This window comes from Pleurodeles waltl, chromosome 7 (genome assembly GCF_031143425.1).
Source record: "Pleurodeles waltl isolate 20211129_DDA chromosome 7, aPleWal1.hap1.20221129, whole genome shotgun sequence".
In the NCBI taxonomy this organism is placed as follows: domain Eukaryota; kingdom Metazoa; phylum Chordata; class Amphibia; order Caudata; family Salamandridae; genus Pleurodeles; species Pleurodeles waltl.
Genome location: NC_090446.1, coordinates 1,380,595,789 through 1,380,616,389, shown reverse-complemented (window position 1 = coordinate 1,380,616,389; position 20,601 = coordinate 1,380,595,789). Strand labels below are relative to the sequence as shown.

General features: G+C 44.3%; 1 protein-coding gene and 1 long non-coding RNA gene across 2 annotated transcripts in view; one reads left to right on the top strand and one right to left on the bottom strand.

Moving 5' to 3' along the window:
* Positions 1-11,857, bottom strand: part of LOC138246360 (MOB kinase activator 2-like) — an 80,867-nt gene extending 69,010 nt beyond the window's left edge. Inside the window, exon 1 of the mRNA XM_069200889.1 lies at positions 11,794-11,857. The gene's annotated coding sequence lies outside the window, so the exon portion shown is untranslated. The remainder of the gene's footprint in view (positions 1-11,793) is intronic.
* A 50-nt stretch (positions 11,858-11,907) lies between these two features.
* LOC138246362 (uncharacterized) overlaps positions 11,908-20,601 on the top strand; it is a 58,310-nt gene continuing 49,616 nt past the window's right edge. Inside the window, exon 1 of the long non-coding RNA XR_011194267.1 lies at positions 11,908-12,200. This is a non-coding gene — a long non-coding RNA (uncharacterized lncRNA). The remainder of the gene's footprint in view (positions 12,201-20,601) is intronic.

Here is a 20,601-nt window from a genome sequence, read left to right as displayed (position 1 = left end):
ACTGAAAAATGCAGCAATGCAAGCACGTAGTGCTATACTGAAGAAAACAGCGATGCAGGCACATGGTGCTATACTGAAGAATACAGCGATGCAGACACATAGTGCTATACTGACGAATACAGCGATGCAGGCACATAGTGCTACACTGAAGAATACAGCGACGCAGGCACATCGTGCTACACTGAGGAATACAGCGATGCAGGCACATGGTGCTATTCTGAAGAATGCAGCAATGCAGGTTCACTGATATACTGAAAAATGCAGCAATGCAAGCACGTAGTGCTATACTGAAGAATACAGCAATGCTAGCACACTGATATTCTGAAGAATGCAGCAATGCAGGCACATAGTGATATAGTGAAGAATACAGCAATGCAGGCACAAAGTGCTATACTGAAGAATACAGTGATGCAGGCACATGGTGCTATACTGACGAATGTAGCAATGCAGGTACACTGATATACTGAAGAATACAGCAATGCAAGCACGCTGATATACTGAAGAATGCAGCAATGCAGGCACAAAGTGCTATACTGAAGAATACAGCGATGCAGGCACATAGGGATGTATTGAAGAATACAGCAATGCAGGCACATAGGGCCTGATTACAACTTTGGAGGAGGTGTTAATCCGTCCCAAAAGTGACGGTAAAGTGACAGATATACCACCAGCCGTATTACGAGTCCATTATATCCTATGGAACTCGTAATACGGCTGGTGATATATCCGTCACATTTGGGACGGATTAGCACCTCCTCCAAAGTTGTAATCAGGCCCTTAGTGCTATACTGAAGAATACAGCAGTGGAGACACATAGGCCCTCATTCCAACATTGGCGGGGGTTGTAACCGGCGTGCGGCCGCCAATGCGGCCGCACTCCCGCAGTGCCCATTATGACATCCCCACCAGCCCAGCGGGGATGTGGGTCGCAACATGGGAGCCGGCTCCAAATGGAGCCGGCGGTGTTGCGGCAGTGCGACGGGTGCAGTTGCACCATCGCGCTTTTCACTGTCTGCAGAGCAGACGGTGAAAAGCTGCATGGGGCCCTGTCAGGGGCCCCCGTGACTGTTCAAACCGCCAGGAAAAGGCTGGCGGTAGGGGTACTAGTAATCCCCTGGGCAGCGCTGCCCTGGCGGATTACTACCGCCGGGGCCATTGTGGCAGGAAACCGCGGCCCCGGCGGTGCGACCACGGCGCTTCCGCCGCTGTCGTAATGACCTTGGAAGCACCGCCAGCCTGTTGGCGGTGCTTCCGTCATTTCAGCCCTGGCGGTCCTGTACCGCCAGGGTTGAAATGACCCCCTCAGTGCTATGCTGAAGAATACAGCGATGCAGGCATATAGTGATATACTGAAGAATTCAGCAATGCAGGCACAAAGTGATGTGTTGAAGAATACAGCAATGCAGGCACATAGTGCTATACTGAAGAATACAGCGATGCAGGCACATAGTGATATACTGACGAATACAGCGAGGTAGGCACATAGTGCTATACTGAAGAATACAGCGATGCAGGCACATGGTGCTATACTGAAGAATACAGCGATACAGGCACATAGTGCTATACTGAAGAATACAGCGATGCAGGCACATAGTGATATACTGACGAATACAGCGAGGTAGGCACATAGTGCTATACTGAAGAATACAGTGATGCAGGCACACAGTGATATACTGAAGAATACAGTGATGCAGGCACACAGTGATATACTGACGAATACAGCGAGGTAGGCACATAGTGCTATACTGAAGAATACAGTGATGCAGGCACACAGTGATATACTGAAGAATACAGTGATGTAGGCACATAGGGGGTTATTACAACTTTGGAGGAGGTGTTAATCCGTCCCAAATGTGACGGATATACCACCAGCCGTATTACGAGTTCCATAGGATATAATTCATTCGTAATACGGCTGGTGGTATATCCGTCACTTTACCGTCACTTTTGGGACGGATTAACACCTCCTCCAAAGTTGTAATAACCCCCATAGTGCTATACTGAAGAATACAGCAATACAGGCACACTGATATACTGAAGAATGCAGCAATGCAGGCACATAGTGATAAACTGAGCAATACAGCAATGCAGGCACATAGTGCTATACTGAAGAGTACAGTGATGCAGACAAGCACAGTGAAATAGACAACCGCTATATTGAAGAACATTGCGATATGCATGGGTAATGCTGTACTGAAGATTACTGCAATACAGACAAGCACCGTGAAAAAGACAAGTCCTGTATTGAAGATTATTGCAGTATGGGTGAGTAATGCTCTGCTGAGGAGTACTGCAGGATAGATGAGCTCTGCGAAATAGATAAGTGCTATACTGAAGAATATTGCCACATGGATGTCTACTGACATAGTGAAGAGTACTGCAATATGAGCGAGTACTGCTATACTGAAGAGACCTGTGACACAGAAGAGCACTGTGAAATGAATGAGTGTCATGAACAGGAAGAATACTTTGCTTGGCTGCAGTCCATACAGTGGCAGAACGCCTCACAGGCACTGCCTGTGTCAAAACAATGATCTCTAGCTCATTATCTGTTAGCAATAGCTGCAATTTATTCACAAAGCCAAGTAAGCCAAGAAGTATCTCAGTATCAATATTCCATCATTAACCTTTTATATGGTATTAAAATGCTTCAAAGTAACCAGGTGAAGGCTGCCATACTGACGAGCACTACAATACAGATAAATGTTGCAAGAGTGACGAGAATTGGAAACTGGTAAATACTGCTATATTGAAGAGTACTATAATATGCCTGAGTACTGCCATATCGAAGAGAACTATGAAATGGATAAGTACTGTAAAGCAGGTGAATGTCGGTATACTGTAGCACACTGCAAAGCAAAGGAACACTGTGATATGGGCGAGTACTGGCAAAGAGACATGTACTGCTCTACTGGAGGATACTGCAATACTGACTTTTACTGCAAAATGAAAATGTTCTGCACAGAATACGGATATAGTTACACCGAACAGTGCTTCACAGTGAACAAGAGCCACTATACAGATTAGTACTGCAAAATGGACAAACAGTGCAATACGAACGAGTACTCTTATAGTGAAGAGTACTGTGGTATGGACGAGTACTGCAATACAGACCAATACTGTGAAATGGACAAGTGCTGCAAAGCTGACACGTACTTGTATATAGAAGGGTGCTGTGAGAGGTACGAGTACTCCTATATTAAAGAGTACTGCAATAACAGAGCAGAAATGGAAGAATATGCCAATACGGGTAAATACTTTTCCATTTAAGAGTAATGTTATTCAGACGACTACTGTGATACACAGGAGTCCTTAGAGTTCTGCAGAACAGACAAGCATTGGAATGAGCACCATGGAATAGATGATTCTGGTGATATTAGGGGTACACCCACACTGAAGACTTCTGCAGTATTGGCGCGTAGTGTGAAAAGGAAAAGCAATGTGAGGGAGTACACATATAGAGTGTGTGAGGGAGAGAGATGTACGGTGTAATGGAAGCAAGCCAGGAAACGAGTGAGTTCTATGACAGAGATGAGGAACTTTCAAATTAGTAATTACTTCTATAAGAGTACTGTGAGTACTCGAAAGGGGAAAGTGTAGGACAACTACGGATGTAATGAAGTTGACTGTGAAATAGGTGAGCACTGATGAGTACTGCAAAACAGACAAACTGTATATTGCAAAATGGACGGCACTGCTACACGAATGAGTACTGCCATATACAGCAATACAGATGAGCTACAGATGAATGATGGGTTGTATGAGTACCATGAAATAGGTGACTATTGGAATATTGAACAGCACTGCGAATGGATGAGTGGTTGCTTGTCAGAATATCCTTGTCAGATGTATCGTCTGACATAAATATTGTGCCTGAAATATCCTTTACAAAAATAGTGTCCGGTTGGGTGCCGATTTTCTATTAATAATCCAATGGGATGATATTTTCAAATGATATTTAGGAACACAACATGTCAGATGATATTCTGGCAACAATATTCTGATAGTATTTCGGATTGGTACCTAGAAGTGAGCTAAAAAAGTACTGCAATGAAGATTAGTACTGCAAGCAGACCAGTGCTGTGAAATGGACTAATATTACAAATCATATAATAGAGATGACTGTTACGATATGAAAGAGAACTGCAAACGGGTGAGTATCGCAGTACTGAAGCATAGCGCTATAGATGAGTATGATACATACAACTACTTTGAAATGGACGATTAGCAATTGGTTGGCCCAGTTTGGTTTAACAGCTAAAAAAAGATCCCCAGAGAATAAGATATGCCGTTCAGTGTATAAAAAGAGGTTAATTTAATACAAAAATTAAATTGAGATTTAAAGCTATAAACGGTAAAGACAAGGAGAAAAGCTATGACAATAGAGGTTAGAATTCCCTGGGAAGAACAGGCGCGAGAGTGGCAGAAACCCTGTGCATTGTATGGAAGAGGAGGGGAGACAATGGAATACAGGGGAACAATGGAGGCAGTACACGGGAGAGCACAATGGTATGCAGGGAAGATGAGAGTGCACAAGACAATGAAGAGGAGGGAAGGAAGCCCAAACATATGAAGGGAGGACTCAAAGCCCAGCCAGTGCTGGAAGGAGATACGACTGTGCAGGTAGGCGGGTCTTGAGTTGTGTAGTGCCTTGAATATGTGCAAGGTGTTTGAATGGAGCACGTTTGTGTCTGGGAGCCAGTGTAGTTCCCTCAGGTGTAGTGTGATGTGAGTTCTGTTTCGGAGGTTGAGGATGCGTCTGGCTGCCGAGTTCTGGGTGGTTTGTAGTCTTCTAATGCGTTACTTGGTGATCCCGGCATAGAAGGTGTTCCCATAGTCAAGCTTGCTGGTGATTAGGGCGTACGTGACAGTTGTTCTAATGTTGCTTGGGAGAAATTTGAAGATCGTCTTCAGGGTATGGAAACAGGATGCAGAGACGCCATTAACATGTGCGGTCATGTCCAGTTCGCTGCATTTTTAAAGCCTTCCTAAAAAGAAACAGCTGGTATCAAGGTAACATTTCTGAGAAGAAACACCATAGACTACCTGGAACTTGGAGATGCAGAAGACCATGCAAGGCCACACAACCTACAGGTAGAACCACTTACCACCCCTTGGAGGGCATGGACGACAGATACCTATCTTACTCACCTGAAACTGGAACATATCACCCCAGTGGGGTAAGAAGGGCCACATGCGCAGCTACCCCTCACTATCCTTGTATCCTAGAGGAAGGCAGAACACCAAATTCATAAGGCGAGCTGAAGCGCAGCTCAGCCGGGTTAGGTTTGGCCCTAACAGCCAAAACACAAGCCAAGCCATCATTAAACCCATTGCGTAAATCACACAATAGACAACATGAAACATATGCAAGACTGCCTAAAATTTGGAGAAAAAAAAACAACTTCATTATTCATTTAGGACGAAATTCCAGCCCAGTCTCAAAGTCTACAATTTAGCCACAGTAGTTGCCTTGTATTTATATTTACAGTAAATGAAATTACTTTGTGTATAGTTGTCTTGCAAGGGCTTAATTATTACACTGGGTATAATAAAATTGACGCACAAAATATACAACCGTCCTATTATTCTGTCTTGGACCCAAGTGTGATATTGTCAAGAAAGATTATGTTCAAAATTATTAAAACTCCAAAACAGACTGCAAGGATTATAAAACCTGAATTTGTGTCTTCCTCCATAGAACGAATTGATATGCATGGAAACAGAGCTGACCTTCCTTGAGTTTGCAACACTATTTCAGAAGACGTTACACTTCCCAGTAGAGACAGTTCTAGACTAACCAGGCATGCAACTACATGGAGGGTGGCATGGAGCAGCTTGCATGTGACAGCATGTCACCAGAAAGTGCAATATGCTATAGTCTGCGCATACCACCCTCTGTTGCATTTCATGAAACCAGCACGGTCTGCAAACGAAGTAAAATGCACAGTTCAGATGTCTGTCACGTTTCTACTGTGTTACAACAGCTCTCCTTCGATTTGCAAAGTGCTCATTTTATTTCAGTGAGAAAAAAGAAGGTAGTAAGTACCCTGATGCACCTTTGATGGCTCGTCCTATAGCAGCCAACCCGGTCCCGGCCTGAGTTAGAGTTCTGTCTCGAGCACAGAGTCGGATTGGGAGCAGAACCAGGCCCGGGCACTCCACAAAAAAAGTGGCCCACATTTGCAGATCACAACATTCCACAAACCATTGCTTGATTAGTGTCAGGGGTTTCATTTTAGGAGAGTTTTGTGGTTAATAAAGGATTTTTAGCTTCTAGGGCCAGTAACACTGGAAGGGACTGAAAACTTCATTATATAATGCATCTCACATTCATCTTCAGGTCCATGAATCTCCCTAGGCCTGTGTTCACCCTCAGAGTATTGAGTCATCTCCCAGCTCTTAGGCCTTGAAGCTGCTACTCATTCTTTGGGATCCTCATTGTACACGGATCTACAGGCCCCCGAAGTATCATGTTCACCCTTAGGTCTGTCTTCTGTTCATTCTCGTTGACCTAGCTGCCCAACTCACCCTAACGCACTTAGGTTCTTGCTCATCATCAGCTGGTCCTAAAACTATCCACTTTCACACAGGGCCTTTAAACTCGTTTCTGCTCTATGGTCTTATGAGGCTCCTGCTCATACTCACACCCCTGACGCTCCTACTCACACTGAGAACCCAAGAGGCTTTGTTTCACTTTCAGATCCCCTTTCAATCGGGCTCACTCCTAGGTGCCTGGAATCCTGCTCATCCGCAGGTCTGCTTAGATCCCTGTTGACCCTTAGGACCTATATCTCTTTCTCACTCTTAACTAGAAGCTTCTGCTCACCCATAAGCCATGTTCTCCAGGAGAATCACTGAGGCATCTATATGCTGTCAGCTCTTCCTGGTGCTCTGCATAAACTATGACCCTGAGGTTTCCACTCCTTGCTAGAGGTCCGAAGCTTCTGCTTACAACCAAGCCCCACAGGCCCCTTCTCACACTTGGGTTCCCTGCAAAAACCCTCCAACTAATACTCAGGTTTCCAAGACTCCAGCCTCCATCTTAGTAGCCAAAGGCTTTCGCTATCCGTCAATCCCAAGAAGCTCCTGCTTACCACCATTAACCTCAACTCCCCTAACACCCTTCAGTCTAAGATCTTGACTGAAATATATTATGGTCATCAGTGGAAATTGGGTTGATGGTTCTACGAGTTTAAAACAAGAGTTTGGGGGACCAGAAGCACTTGACCTTGTATGCACACCAAGAATGGAGTAAAATAATATTTGAACATGGAAAGACAGAATGCATTTAAAAAGTGAAAAAATATGGAGTGCCACCACAGAGGTTTCTAAATTCAAAAGTACATTGCTTCCCACTTACATTAAGCAGCCAGTTCACCCCAAGGCATCAACCAGTAGCAGTCCACCTTCTGCAGTGGAAGTGCTTATTCATTAAAACACCTTCCGTGTGTATCTTAAGGAGAACACACCATTTATGACGATTTTTGTGCATATCCCTGCTTCAAACCCAAATCTTTCAATTCACGTATCTGGCAGGAGTATCTCATTCAGTTATGGGTTTTACTTTGCATTCTGGCACTTGTAGTTTGCTCACTATAAACGAAGAACTATAGGTGATCTGATTCAAAGGAAAAAAGAGCAGCTCACACCTGACATGAGGGAAACCGGAGAACTGTGTGATCTTCTGTACTGAAAATCCATCATGGTGCCACTTTGACCTTTCTCAAGATTGTCTTGTCAGAGTGTTTTATGTAATGCTAAGATGCCACCTTTGGACTTCTTCAGAGGGCCTGGGATAAGAATGTATACACAGTTACAAGATGACAGTAATGGAATTAAAAAAACGTGGGCAGTCTCGTATCTATTGTTCATCAAAAGGTATGAGATGGGTGGTGAGATTACGAGTTTACATAAACAGCTGCTTGCAAATTGCCATATTGAAATTCACCAATTGGACCGTTGTCCTGTGTGACACCATCAGCCAACTTAGCTTGATAACTGACAACACTATGCATACTTATATTTTTAAGGTCTTACTACTGACTTTAATATCGAAACACAAGTTCCAGAGTGCAACCTGCTGTCGATGAAAGTGGTTAACACTGACTGTCTCTATCATATAAGACACAGAGCTTTTTATCAGCTGGGGATGCCATAAAAATAACATCAATCTGGATTTTTTTTGTCTGGGGGAGGTGTCGCCTCAACAACATGGGCTAAGCCACGCGTGCTGTTTCCCTGCAATTGTAACAACGCTTGCCTAAACCACGACTCTCTCATTCTCTGCCTCAACTCCGTATATATGGGGTTAAGGCAGAGAACAGTGTGTGGTCTAGCTGTGCGGATGGGTGAAGAAGAAGAGAAGAGGAAGAATCGGGAGGGGGAACTGGGGCTAGGACAGGGTTTAGGCGGGGTTGTTTTTAGGGGTGAGGTGCATTTTTAGGGCTCAGGGTATTTTTTTTTAAAGGGGGTAGGGTTTTAGGGCTCAGGACAAGGGGGGTCAGGGTAGTTTTAAGGGGAATGGACAGTTTTCAGGGCTGGGGGTCAGTGTTACGGCTGAAGGCAGGGAGGCTGGGTCGGAGTAGTTTTTAGGAAGGGGCAGAGAGCAGAGAGAGGAACAGGAAGGACTGGGAGAGGTAAGGTGGGTGGGTCATGTATGGCTGGGGTATCGGGCGTTAGCGGCAGGACGGGTGATGCGGGGTGGTGGGATGCAATTTGCCAAGTATATCCCTTTACCAAATGTGCTTTTACAATGAAATTTGGCATAAAGGCATGCTGGTAAAGATGCAGTGGTGGTTCCGACAGCATTGTTTAGGCATTCATGGTTGCTTCATACAACCATAAGACAAAGGACCATTTGATTTTTTTGTCAGGGTGGAGGGGGTCGTCTATGCATATTTGTTCTTTTTTTTTAAAAAAATCTTCTCCTAACTAGAATGCTCCTGTGGGAATACTAGCAGACTGCTGCCAATGAGAATATGAAGGTAATAAAGACATGATTTTACGCAAATCATCTAATTCCCCCTCTCCCCATGGCTACAAAAACATGGATGTCCTTGTGTAATGTACCCTGTGCTCATGTGAAAGGTTTCAGTACCTTTCAGTGGAATCTTACCAGTATAAACCAGTAAATGAATACATAAATAAGTAAATAAATATAAGCTCCCTGGATAAAAGTAAAACCTTCTCAATTGCCCCCACACCACTTTCCTTTGGGAGATAAGCAGGACTGTTTAATGAAGCATCACTATTGGAAGGCCTCCTTGTAATGCCTTAAGGCTGGGGCAAAAGGAGGCACACCGCATACTGTGCCTGTTCAGGGTGGCCCACTGTTCTTCATATGATAATGGGTCAGCCTGCAGTTTGTGCTATATTAGGGAGGGGTTGCTGTGGCCTCTGTAGTCCAGAGGAACAGTGCAAGCCAGCCACAACCCTGACAATTGTACAGGGATAAAAAGGGCCCACATCTGATTTTGGGCACTGGGCCTCGAGCACTGGCCAAATTCCTATCTTCCCAATCCTAGCCTGCTCGATACTGCCTTGGCTAGGTCACCTCTTTTCACTACATGCACGATCAGGGACATCTTAAGAATTTTGGGGGCCCTGGGCCAAAGCATATTTTGCGGCCTCGGTTAAATTTTTTATTTTTTATTAATGATCCAATTTCAGCTCTTTCATGCCCTCTTTGGCAGAGTCACTGACAGTGCACAGGCACACTTGTCCAAATTCTAAATGTGTTCACGTCCAATATTCATGGACAGTGATGTGTGTTTCCAATATTGTAACACAGCAGGTGCTCACTAATATTATTGCCAGTAATCTATTTGACGCCCTCCCATTCCTCATATTTGAGGTCCAGTTTTGACCTAATAGAAACTTTTTTTAGGGATGTTGCATGTAACATAAACATACAATTTCTCTACAAAAAGTCTGTAATGGACTCACATATCACAAACATTCATTGAAAACAAGCATTTGCAAAGCAATGGGTCTCGCACCTGTTCAACTTAGACCTATTAGCGTTGTAAAACCCTAACTGGAGATTTCTTGCCACATAAATTGAAAATGAAAAGTAATATAGTTTTACATAAGTAGACAATTTACAGGACCACACCATAAGCGTGAAGGAGCACACAAAAGGCAACAGAAGTTCGCTCACAGTCAAACATATCGGCAGTTATGCAATTATCCATGTAACAGGGTCGATGTCATGCAAAGCACTCGACTACCGCCCAGCGAGATCGCGCTGTGTAGGAAATAAAAAGAAAAGGTAGTCCAGAAGCCATGCAGAAAACATGGAGCCTAGTATGTTTTCAGTAGTTTACCAGTGAGCTTGAGGAGTGCTAAACAACGGGAAAGACATGACTTATGCATGCCTTTCACAAATGAAATCAAGAGAATTTTAAAAGGCAAGCCCACAAACCAATGAAAGTGATAGGTGTGACATGGGTGTGGTTAAAAGACCACAGAGATTACAACAGGGGCCAGAGCGCTTGCTCTCTTGACCCTAATAAAACAAAAGTAAACTGTATATAAGAATTATTTGCAGTCATCGGGCAAGAATCTCCACAGAACACAGCTGGTTCTGTCAGTAGGGTGCCCCCTAAAAGGCTGGGGCCCTAGGCCAGAGCCCACTTTGCCCATGTCTTAAAACGTCTATGTGCATGATGCATGAGCACTGCCCTGCACGTATGAGCAGCCTAAGCGCATGACACTAAACCACTTCCCAGGTAGACCTTACTGCCATATGCCATCTCATTTTATAGCATGACCATTACTTCCTTGAGAGCTCCCTCCAACTCTGTAAATATGTAATATATATTTATGTAACCCTAACCACTTTAACTTTTCCTATATGTATTTTTTATGATTATGCAATTTGTATATATGTAACTGTCACCATGACTAACCGTAGTAGCTATACGTATTGTCACCTACTACCATATTACTGTAAATTTCTCATGTAACCTTTCTTTTGTTTTATTGTAAAGCGCTCTGACACCTCTGGGTAAGGTCCACACTATGTAAAAATGCATAAATAAATGCTGCATACATGCACCTTTCTCAGGTAACTGTAAGCGCCCTACCCCTCACTCCTTTCGCTTTATTTACTACTACCATACGCCTAAGTGCAACGTTAAAAACACAACGTGACCACAGCTCTGGTCATCACATTCGCAAAGTGGTCTGGAGCGTAACCTGCAGTAACCTCTGGAGCACAGCCTGCAGTAGCCTCCCTCACACCGAGGTCTGGAGCGCAAACCGCGGCAGTCTCTCCCTCACTCCGAGGCGTGGAACGCAGCGTGCAGGCGTGAGCTCGCGCGGACACCGTGCATCCCGCAGCCGCACAAAGCGGGCTCGTCTGCAGCCGCGCGTGAGGGAAAGCGTGTTAAAACACGAACTAGAGGAACAGGATTGAGGGAGGAGAGAGAAGGGAGGGTGGCAGGAAATTGCGGGGGAGGGATAAAAGAGAAAATGCGGAGACGAGACAAAGGGCACAAACTAAATGCTTAGGGAGATGAAGAGGTAAAGAAAGTGGGGAAGATAAGGTGCAAAGGGTGATGGAGCGGGGTCGGTGGGGAAAACTAATGGGAAAGGATGGATGTTGGGACAAAGACTGAAAGGTGAATGGAGGACAAGGGAGAGAAGAAAATAGGGTGGGAGGAGAACGAAGAAGAGATAAAGTCGGCAAGGAAGATGAGGAGCGAAGAAAGTGCAGTGTACGGAGGGACAGGAGGCGACAGATGATCTCCCTGTGGGCGACGCCCCTCGAAGCCCCAGCGCTCTTACCTGCTGGCTCTTCAGGGCGCCTAGTCGCCTGTGAGGCTCCTGCGTGTCTCCTGGCTCCCCGTGCCCTCCCTCCCTCCTCCCCCCTGTTTGCTTTACCTTTCACGAGCTGCGCCGCAGACATGGGCGGAGAGACCTGCATTCCAGCCCAGGACCAAACCCAGCCAGTTCCTGGCAGCTACGAGGCTTGTCCCCTCTCCCCCCGCACACGAGCGACGAGGCCTGGTCTCTGCACCTCCCTCCCCCACCAAGCCTGTGTTCCATGCAGGTGATCACCGGGCCTGCTCTGTTTTTCGTACCCCACCAAAACTCACTCTCTCTACTTTCTCCGTCTCGTTCGATCTCCCCTTCTTCGGTGACTGGGCCTGCTCTGTATCCTGACTCCCCCCACCTTGGCAGAGGAGGTACAGGTGATTACAAAACTATTTCTGTGCCCCACCGCCATAACAAATATTATCACTGTGATGCAGGTTGTCCGTGAGTGTGGGGCCGTGGGGTAACTGCATATAAAATAAGTCACACACCGTAAATGAAAGTTAAATGCAAGTTGAACTGATCGGCGAGAAATGCACTGCTGCACACAATACGGGCTAGGCTGCTGCAATAGTGCAAAAAAAGAGTTAGCGTTTAGATTAAAAAAACTTCTTTCGAAATATGTAATACAAAGACTGTGCCTAGTTAAAACATTATTTGTAAGTATCCATTAAATGGAAGCAGTCCAGAACTCTGCTGGTAAAACCCTTACATTACCTCTCCAAAATAATATATCTTTGTCTCTGTAAAGTGTCAAGTGGCTCAATTAAAGCCCAGATCAGCCTTTAAATGTTATAATTAATCAATTGCTCACAAATACTTTTCACTAAGATAGCAGGCGCCTTGAAGAGAAGGCTCGTTTCTTCTCTAGCTCTCAGTCTCTCCCTCAGGCTTCACAGCACAGGAGGCTCCCCTTTCATTGCTTTCTGCTGGAGGCATTTAAAAGTTGGATTTAGTTGTCCAGCAGTAGTTACTTTTTTTGTTTTTGTTTAAAGTATGGTAACTGTTTTTGTAAAATTAAAAAAGTATAGGCATGTAATTCCCCACAGGCCAATCCCTCCTTGACCTTGGGGTACAGATTATCACAAGTCCTGTTCTGTATTCTAGCCCTCCCCTAGGCATAGTCATAAGAGGCAGGGGAGACCATTATCATACTCTGTATCAGGCACCCCATCAGGTTCGGACTGGAAACCAAAGTCAGCCCTGGCAAAAACTAGCCCCAAACTCAAAGAACTGTCACTTGAATTGGGTTGCGGGGGCCTAGTTGGGTCATGGCAGGCCATCCTACTCTCAAAGCACCTCTGATCCTCCACTCCACCGGGAAGTGGCCAATCCTGACCCATTCCCATGGGGCGAGAGACAGCTGAAATACTGACACAGTGACAGGAGGTTTAGGTGACGATGCCTGCTCTGCAGTGCTTATTTTGTAAAATAATAAGTGGGCCTCAAAGCTTTGCTCAGAAGCCAGAGGTGTCAAATACCAAGGCTGCTTATTCATGATTTCATCTCATGCCTTTTTCATACACCACCAGACACCCCTACCCCTTTATCTCATTCTTACAGGTTGTTTTTCATCACTGCTTTCTCCATTTAATTCCCTTTTTACATATTTCTCTTTCTCCCTTTTGTGATTTTCTCTCTCTTGCTGTGGGTCAAAGTCTGATGGGAAAACTAAGTACCAGACCCCCAAAAGTGATCTGTTCTCTTCTGTGTATTGCCCCACCCTCCATCTTGGAATCAGACATACATTTGACCGCCAGACCTGTTCTTACCTTCTCTCTTTGCACCAATCCAGTATTTATAAGTGGCCAGAACTACCCGTAATTCCCCCTGCCCTACACCACAGGACAGAAAATACATATGACCACCAAGCCTGCCTCCATCCTGTCTGTTATCCTGGTACCGGGCGAACAGTTGTTGATCAGCCGATTTCTTTACACTCCTGTACCTGTCTCAGACACCAGCGGTAACAGACATTGGCAAAACCAATAGGTCCGGCATTTGTACTCAGCCTTTTGGCTTGTCCAATATTTGTTGTGTTTTGTCATTGCTTATGCAAAACTAAAATTGTTGGGGGAGCCACAGAGGCCCGATCAATATTTCAAAAAAGTCTGAAAGTAAGCATATTTGTTTTGTCTCTAAAAGCACACTTAGCAATAGTAACCTCTGGTGTTAATGGATCTACTTTGTTTATGGACGAGCTCTTTGTAAAAGAGCAGAATGACGTCACTCAGATTGAAGTTAGCCAATGGCTAAAGTCGGCTGACTAATTGCTTCATGAAGTATGCTGTACCAGGCTCAAGAAAATTGTGAATGACACAACAACAGCCCAATGGATGAAGAATGCCTACTGAAAATCCATTTAAGTATATTATATAGAGAATTATAGTAAGATGAAAAGGTGCTGCTAATACCAGAACTACGCACAAACTTTGGCAAAGCCAATAGGCCTGCATTGGCTGACAGTCCTTAGGTTTTGCCAATTCTTGTTTTATTTCACTGTTGCTTTTGTGAAATTGTATTGTTGGGGGAGCTGCTGGGACCCAATAATATATACAGAAATGCCCAAAAGCAAAAATATTTGTTGGTCTCATAAAGCACTCATTGCCATAAAAGTTCCTGGCTATGAAGGGAACTACCTAGTGTGTGGATGTGCTCCTTGTGAAAGCAGAATGCTCTGTCACAGTGAATTAAGCCAGTGGCTGAAACGTGCTGACCAATTGCCTGATGCTGTATGCTAAGTGAAGAGAAGTAAAATGTGACTTCTCACCATCCATTGGCCTGTTGTTGTGTCAGTCACATATGTGTATATATATGTAATGCGTTTCTACCTAAGCAGTCTTTTTCAAAGCCATGTTCCTGATAGGTGTTTTCTTCCCCTTTAACCCACAATGTCACCATGAATATAGGCAAAAGGCTTTACAGTAAGTCAAACATGATTATAAGAGACACACAGGTAAATTATAACATTCTGTGAAAAACATAAATTAAACAAATATTCGTTCCAAACTCCTCCAACACTTTCATAATAGCAGCGTAACAGCATAATTATCAATACAGAAAATGAATTCCATGTATTGTTGCCTAGCAACTGCTTGACACAGTCAAAAAACATTGCACAGCACACGCATCTAAATTGATAGGGGAAAAAACAGTATGGCAAGTGGCAAAACGTAAGTCCATCTTATTAATTCTAATACAGTAACAACGCAGTTAACATTACTGTCATCAAAACTCCCCTTAAAAGGTACGTGGCAGGCCCAATTTCTTGTAACAGCCACTGTTGTATTGTGTTGTAAAATGCAGCATTTCTTGACCGCGTCGAGCTGTTGCAAGGGAACGATACATAGAATACATTTTAAGTGGATGTGGTCGGACGCCTGCAGAGTATCGGACTGTGCACCCACACACACACATATATATATATATATCTCTATATATACTGTATATATATATATATATATATATACATAGAACAAAAGTAGCTAAGGCACCAGTTTGGGATCCATCCAAACACTTTATTCCAGAGTGAACAACAACTCTCCTTTTCCTGACGCGTTTCGGCTCCAACTGCCTTGATCACAGGTGAGACAATGCAAGTGAACACAAAGCCAGTGCTTTTTAAATTGCTGATCATGTGACCTGATAATCACGAACTCCATGTCCCAAGGTGCACCATTCCATGTTCTTAAACTCTGGTGCTGAATCATTGTACTGCATGAAATAGCGTTTTAGGCACCAAAGTTACAATGTATACTGGAAAAGTGTCCTTGTTTAAAGTTGTTGCCCATATTCCTCTCGTTATAATGAGGTCCCAAACAGCTAGAAGGGAGGTAAAATACCTCTCTCCCATCCCTTGCTCACCTCAGTTTGACCTTCTGTCTCGGATAAATGCCGTGGTTCTCACCGAGGAAAGCGGGTCGGGCCCCTTCAATATAAATCTTTGTTCAACACGCTCCACTAAGGGGCCACAGACCCTGACAGGGCAGCCTCTGCATGAGGGCGAAGCATCCCATCTTAACATAGAACAAAAGTAGCTAAGGCACCAGTTTGGGATCCATCCATACACTTTATTCCAGAGTGAACAACAACTCTCCTTTTCCTGACGCGTTTCGGCTCCAACTGCCTTGATCACAGGTGAGACAATGCAAGTGATCACAAAGCCAGTGCTTTTTAAATTGCTGATCATGTGACCTGATAATCACGAACTCCATGTCCCAAGGTGCACCATTCCATGTTCTTAAACTCTGGTGCTGAATCATTGTACTGCATGAAATAGCGTTTTAGGCACCAAAGTTACAATGTATACTGGAAAAGTGTCCTTGTTTAAAGTTGTTGCCCATATTCCTCTCGTTATAAGGAGGTCCCAAACAGCTAGAAGGGAGGTAAAATACCTCTCTCCCATCCCTTGCTCACCTCAGTTTGACCTTCTGTCTCGGATAAATGCCGTGGTTCTCACCGAGGAAAGCGGGTCGGGCCCCTTCAATATAAATCTTTGTTCAACACGCTCCATTAAGGGGCCACAGACCCTGACAGGGCAGCCTCCGCATGAGGGCGAAGCATCCCATCTTAACATAGAACAAAAGTAGCTAAGGCACCAGTTTGGGATCCATCCAAAGACTTTATTCCAGAGTGAACAACAACTCTCCTTTTCCTGACGCGTTTCGGCTCCAACTGCCTTGATCACAGGTGAGACAATGCAAGTGATCACAAAGCCAGTGCTTTTTAAATTGCTGATCATGTGACCTGATAATCACGAACTCCATGTCCCAAGGTGCACCATTCCATGTTCTTAAACTCTGGTGCTGAATCATTGTACTGCATGAAATAGCGTTTTAGGCACCAAAGTTACAATGTATACTGGAAAAGTGTCCTTGTTTACAGTTGTTGCCCATATTCCTCTCGTTATAAGGAGGTCCCAAACAGCTAGAAGGGAGGTAAAATACCTCTCTCCCATCCCTTGCTCACCTCAGTTTGACCTTCTGTCTCGGATAAATGCTGTGGTTCTCACCGAGGAAAGCGGGTCGGGCCCCTTCAATATAAATCTTTGTTCAACACGCTCCATTAAGGGGCCACAGACCCTGACAGGGCAGCCTCCGCATGAGGGCGAAGCATCCCATCTTAACATAGAACAAAAGTAGCTAAGGCACCAGTTTGGGATCCATCCAAAGACTTTATTCCAGAGTGAACAACAACTCTCCTTTTCCTGACGCGTTTCAGCTCCAACTGCCTTGATCACAGGTGAGACAATGCAAGTGATCACAAAGCCAGTGCTTTTTAAATTGCTGATCATGTGACCTGATAATCACGAACTCCATGTCCCAAGGTGCACCATTCCATGTTCTTAAACTCTGGTGCTGAATCATGCGCGGCGGGGTTAGGTTTTAGCAGCAGTTGTCAAGAGAGAACTCTTTCGTCACAGTCACTACATGAGATATTGCGCTTGGAATAAGAAAGGATGCAAACACCTCCATCAAGGATTGCAGATAACTTTTCAAGGTGGAAATGCAGAGAAAAAAACTTGCTTTGCCTTGACTATGTGCAAGAAATTAGGATAATTAGTACCTTACAGAACTGGACTTTGAAATTGGGCACCTGCTTTGTTTATATCTGTAAATTCTTCCCATTGACGTTTAATTTCTGTCAAATAAGGATCATGCCAGAATGAATCCTGCTTTGTGTATTTATCCAAAGAGAACCCACCATTTTCTTCAGAATGTCTACCCAACTAGAGTACTTTCTATTAGGTAATTAGCAAGGTTTACCTTGTTGGGTATATGAATAGTGCATCTTCTACACTACTGGTGCATAAAAGACAGCGAGGAAATGTCTTTGTTGCTCTAGTGAGTATGTAACTTTGTCAATGTGATTGTTCCTTGAGCCTTTTTATCACTTAATTTTAAAGGTGGAACTGCAGATCTGCAGTTCCACCTTGAAAATTATTATTATTATTTTTTCAATTTTGGGGTCCCGCAGAGGGAGCCTGAAGGCCCCCGCAGTTCCAGCCGGCTTCCATCTCCTGGGGGAGCCGGCATGGCTCCTGCAAGCAGGAAGCTGCTTTAAATAGCAACTCACTGCTTGCGGGAGCAATGTTTTAATCTCTTTCTCTGCACACATATTTGTGTGCAGGGAAGGAGATGAAAACTCTGCTTTCAGCAAGTAGAAGGTGTTTGACAGCACCCGCTTGCTGAAAGCGGAGTTATGTTTGCTTTTGCTTGGTAAGCAAACAGATGCCTCTCGATGGTGGGCACCTCGGGAGGTAGCAGGAGCCGGTCCTGGGAGATGGCAGTCCCCAGGGTCATCTATGGTTCCATGAGGGGGGCTGGGTGCCCCCCTCCTTCATTCAATTTTGACCCGGGGAGGTGGTGGTCCCCGGGGCCGAGGGGCCACGACAATCCAACTACCTTAAGTTAATTAAACCCCTAGGACTTAGGGGTTTCTTGGAGCTGAGGGGGGATCATGCCTCCCCATACACTTAACATAGACCCTGGGAGATGGTGGTCTCCAGGGCTGAGGGGGGTGTGGCCCCACATAGATTTACAACAATTTGCCCCATGGTGGTAGCGGTCCCCATGACACGTAGGGGGCCACGTGGCCCCCCCACATATGAAAATACTTTTGCCCCGGGGAGGTAGTGGTCCCCGGGGCTTTCATAATTACTAGGAGGGGGGCTCCTGCACCCCTCCTATATTTTATTAATGAGCCCGGGACCTGGCCAACCCGGGGGCTAAATGAAAAGCAGGCGCAGGAGACTGTGTTCGCTTTAAAAAAATGTTTTTTTTAAGTAATGCTGAAATTTGTGAATAGACACGATTTTCGTCGTGATTTAAAAAAAAAAAGCTTTTTAGCCCTGGGGACCCCTGCATCAAGGCTAGGGGGTAGGGTAACCGTGCACTGCCCCCTTTTCTTTTAATGTTTGTTTTGGTTGATGCTGAGTCTCAAAATGGCTGCCAACACTTCCTGGTTGAAGTGTTGGCAGCCAATCAGATCTCTGCACGAGATCGAGAGGATTCAGAAGCCTTCGTGCCTCTAGATATACAAATTATTTTTTTCTATAATTTCTCTTACACTACTGAACGGATTTAAACCAAATAACAAAAAGTGTAATCCACATTCCGAAAGCTACCTTTCTGCCAAATTTTGTGTAATTCAGTCCATCAGTTCGGGATGTAGTTTTGTTCAAAGCTCCTGTGGGAATTTAACATGGAAAATGCAAGTTTTTTTTACCCTCCCTGTTGTTCTCAGCCCCCCGCTTGCCGGATCGCCCCGAAATTTTCCATTCACAACAAGATTCTGCGGCACACCGTGTTTTGGAAAATTTTGTGAAGATTCGTCAAACAGTGCTAAAGATATAGGCAAGTCAAAAAACACTTTTTCTATGGAAACTTGGCCCTAACTAACTAACTATATATATATATATATATATATATATATATATATAATTTGTCAAAAGGGCCCAACGGGCAGTGGCAAAACTAATAAGTGTTGCCTAGGCAATCTGGTGCAATGGTTATTTTATTTTTTATTTATTTGTTGCACTATGTGCCACAATAATAAAGACAAAAATACCACTTAACCCTCTGCCATATGCTTCAGTAAACATTTTTAATTTAAATAACGTTCATCGATGCAGCTGTTAAACAAGTGCTGGTGTTAAAACAAGTCTTTCAGTTGTACCAGGCATTTTATTACTATTATTTGTGAAGAAGACAAGAAGAAATCACCACCAAACAAGCACTTAAAATGCAAGCAGCTTCAAAGTTGCATTGTTGTTTAAACACGTTATAATATCATCTTTAAATAGTAGCCAAAAAAGAAGTGCAGGCAAAATAAATAGCCAGTTCTTTAAGTTCATTTAAAAAATAAATACAATAAAAACACTGAGCCCAAGTGGATGTTAGTAATGCACACAGGCTTCCTGCAGTCACGCACACTGACTGGAGGCAATCGGTAAAGTTAGCTGACCCATACCCCCAAGATGTTGGCTGTTGTGGGCAGAAGGAAACAAAATGCAAATGATAACTTAACACACTCATGGGTAAGCCCAAAGCCACTCCTTGAATCTTGTGCATGAAGTTTTGGGAAAAACAGATGTCTCAAAGGCTAGGCATTAAAATGACCATGCCTGCTCTGTATTCTGTCCCCACCAAATAAGTATCAAATGGAACCCTGTCGGATGTGACAGTTTCAGTCACGCTGTGTTCTTAAGCCAGCAGCTCTGCACATGTTCAATTTTGTTAAGTCCAAACTTGAAAAAGTGCAAGCGGAGCTAGTAGTCCCATGCGAATGGCTTGGCTACCAGATGTTGCCCATGATATTACATGTGACATGAGCCGATTCGGCAGCTATGTATCCTGCACAGGAAATGCATGTGACGTGGTCTCCTCTGCATCCTGTTCTGCTAACTGGGCACAGATATAAAGAATTTCACTATCATCACCATCACATATCTTTGAGAGATGCTGAGCTGTGATTGTTGGATATCTTTGAGAGATGCAGTTCTTTGTTAAGCAGGAGCTAAATGTGTACAGTGGCTAACGCCATACTGCACAAAATACAACCCACTCCATGCAAACAACGTTCACAAAAACAACACACCTCCATATATCTTCACGTGCACAACACAGCACCAAAGCTGTGTAGTTGAGATAATGATGTTCCGCAGCAATTCAACACGCTGATCACACATAAGCATTCAAAGATAGAACAGAAAACATTAGACAGTACTCACGCATACAGCACAGCATCAAAGCCAAACAGATGGCAATGATGTATCCC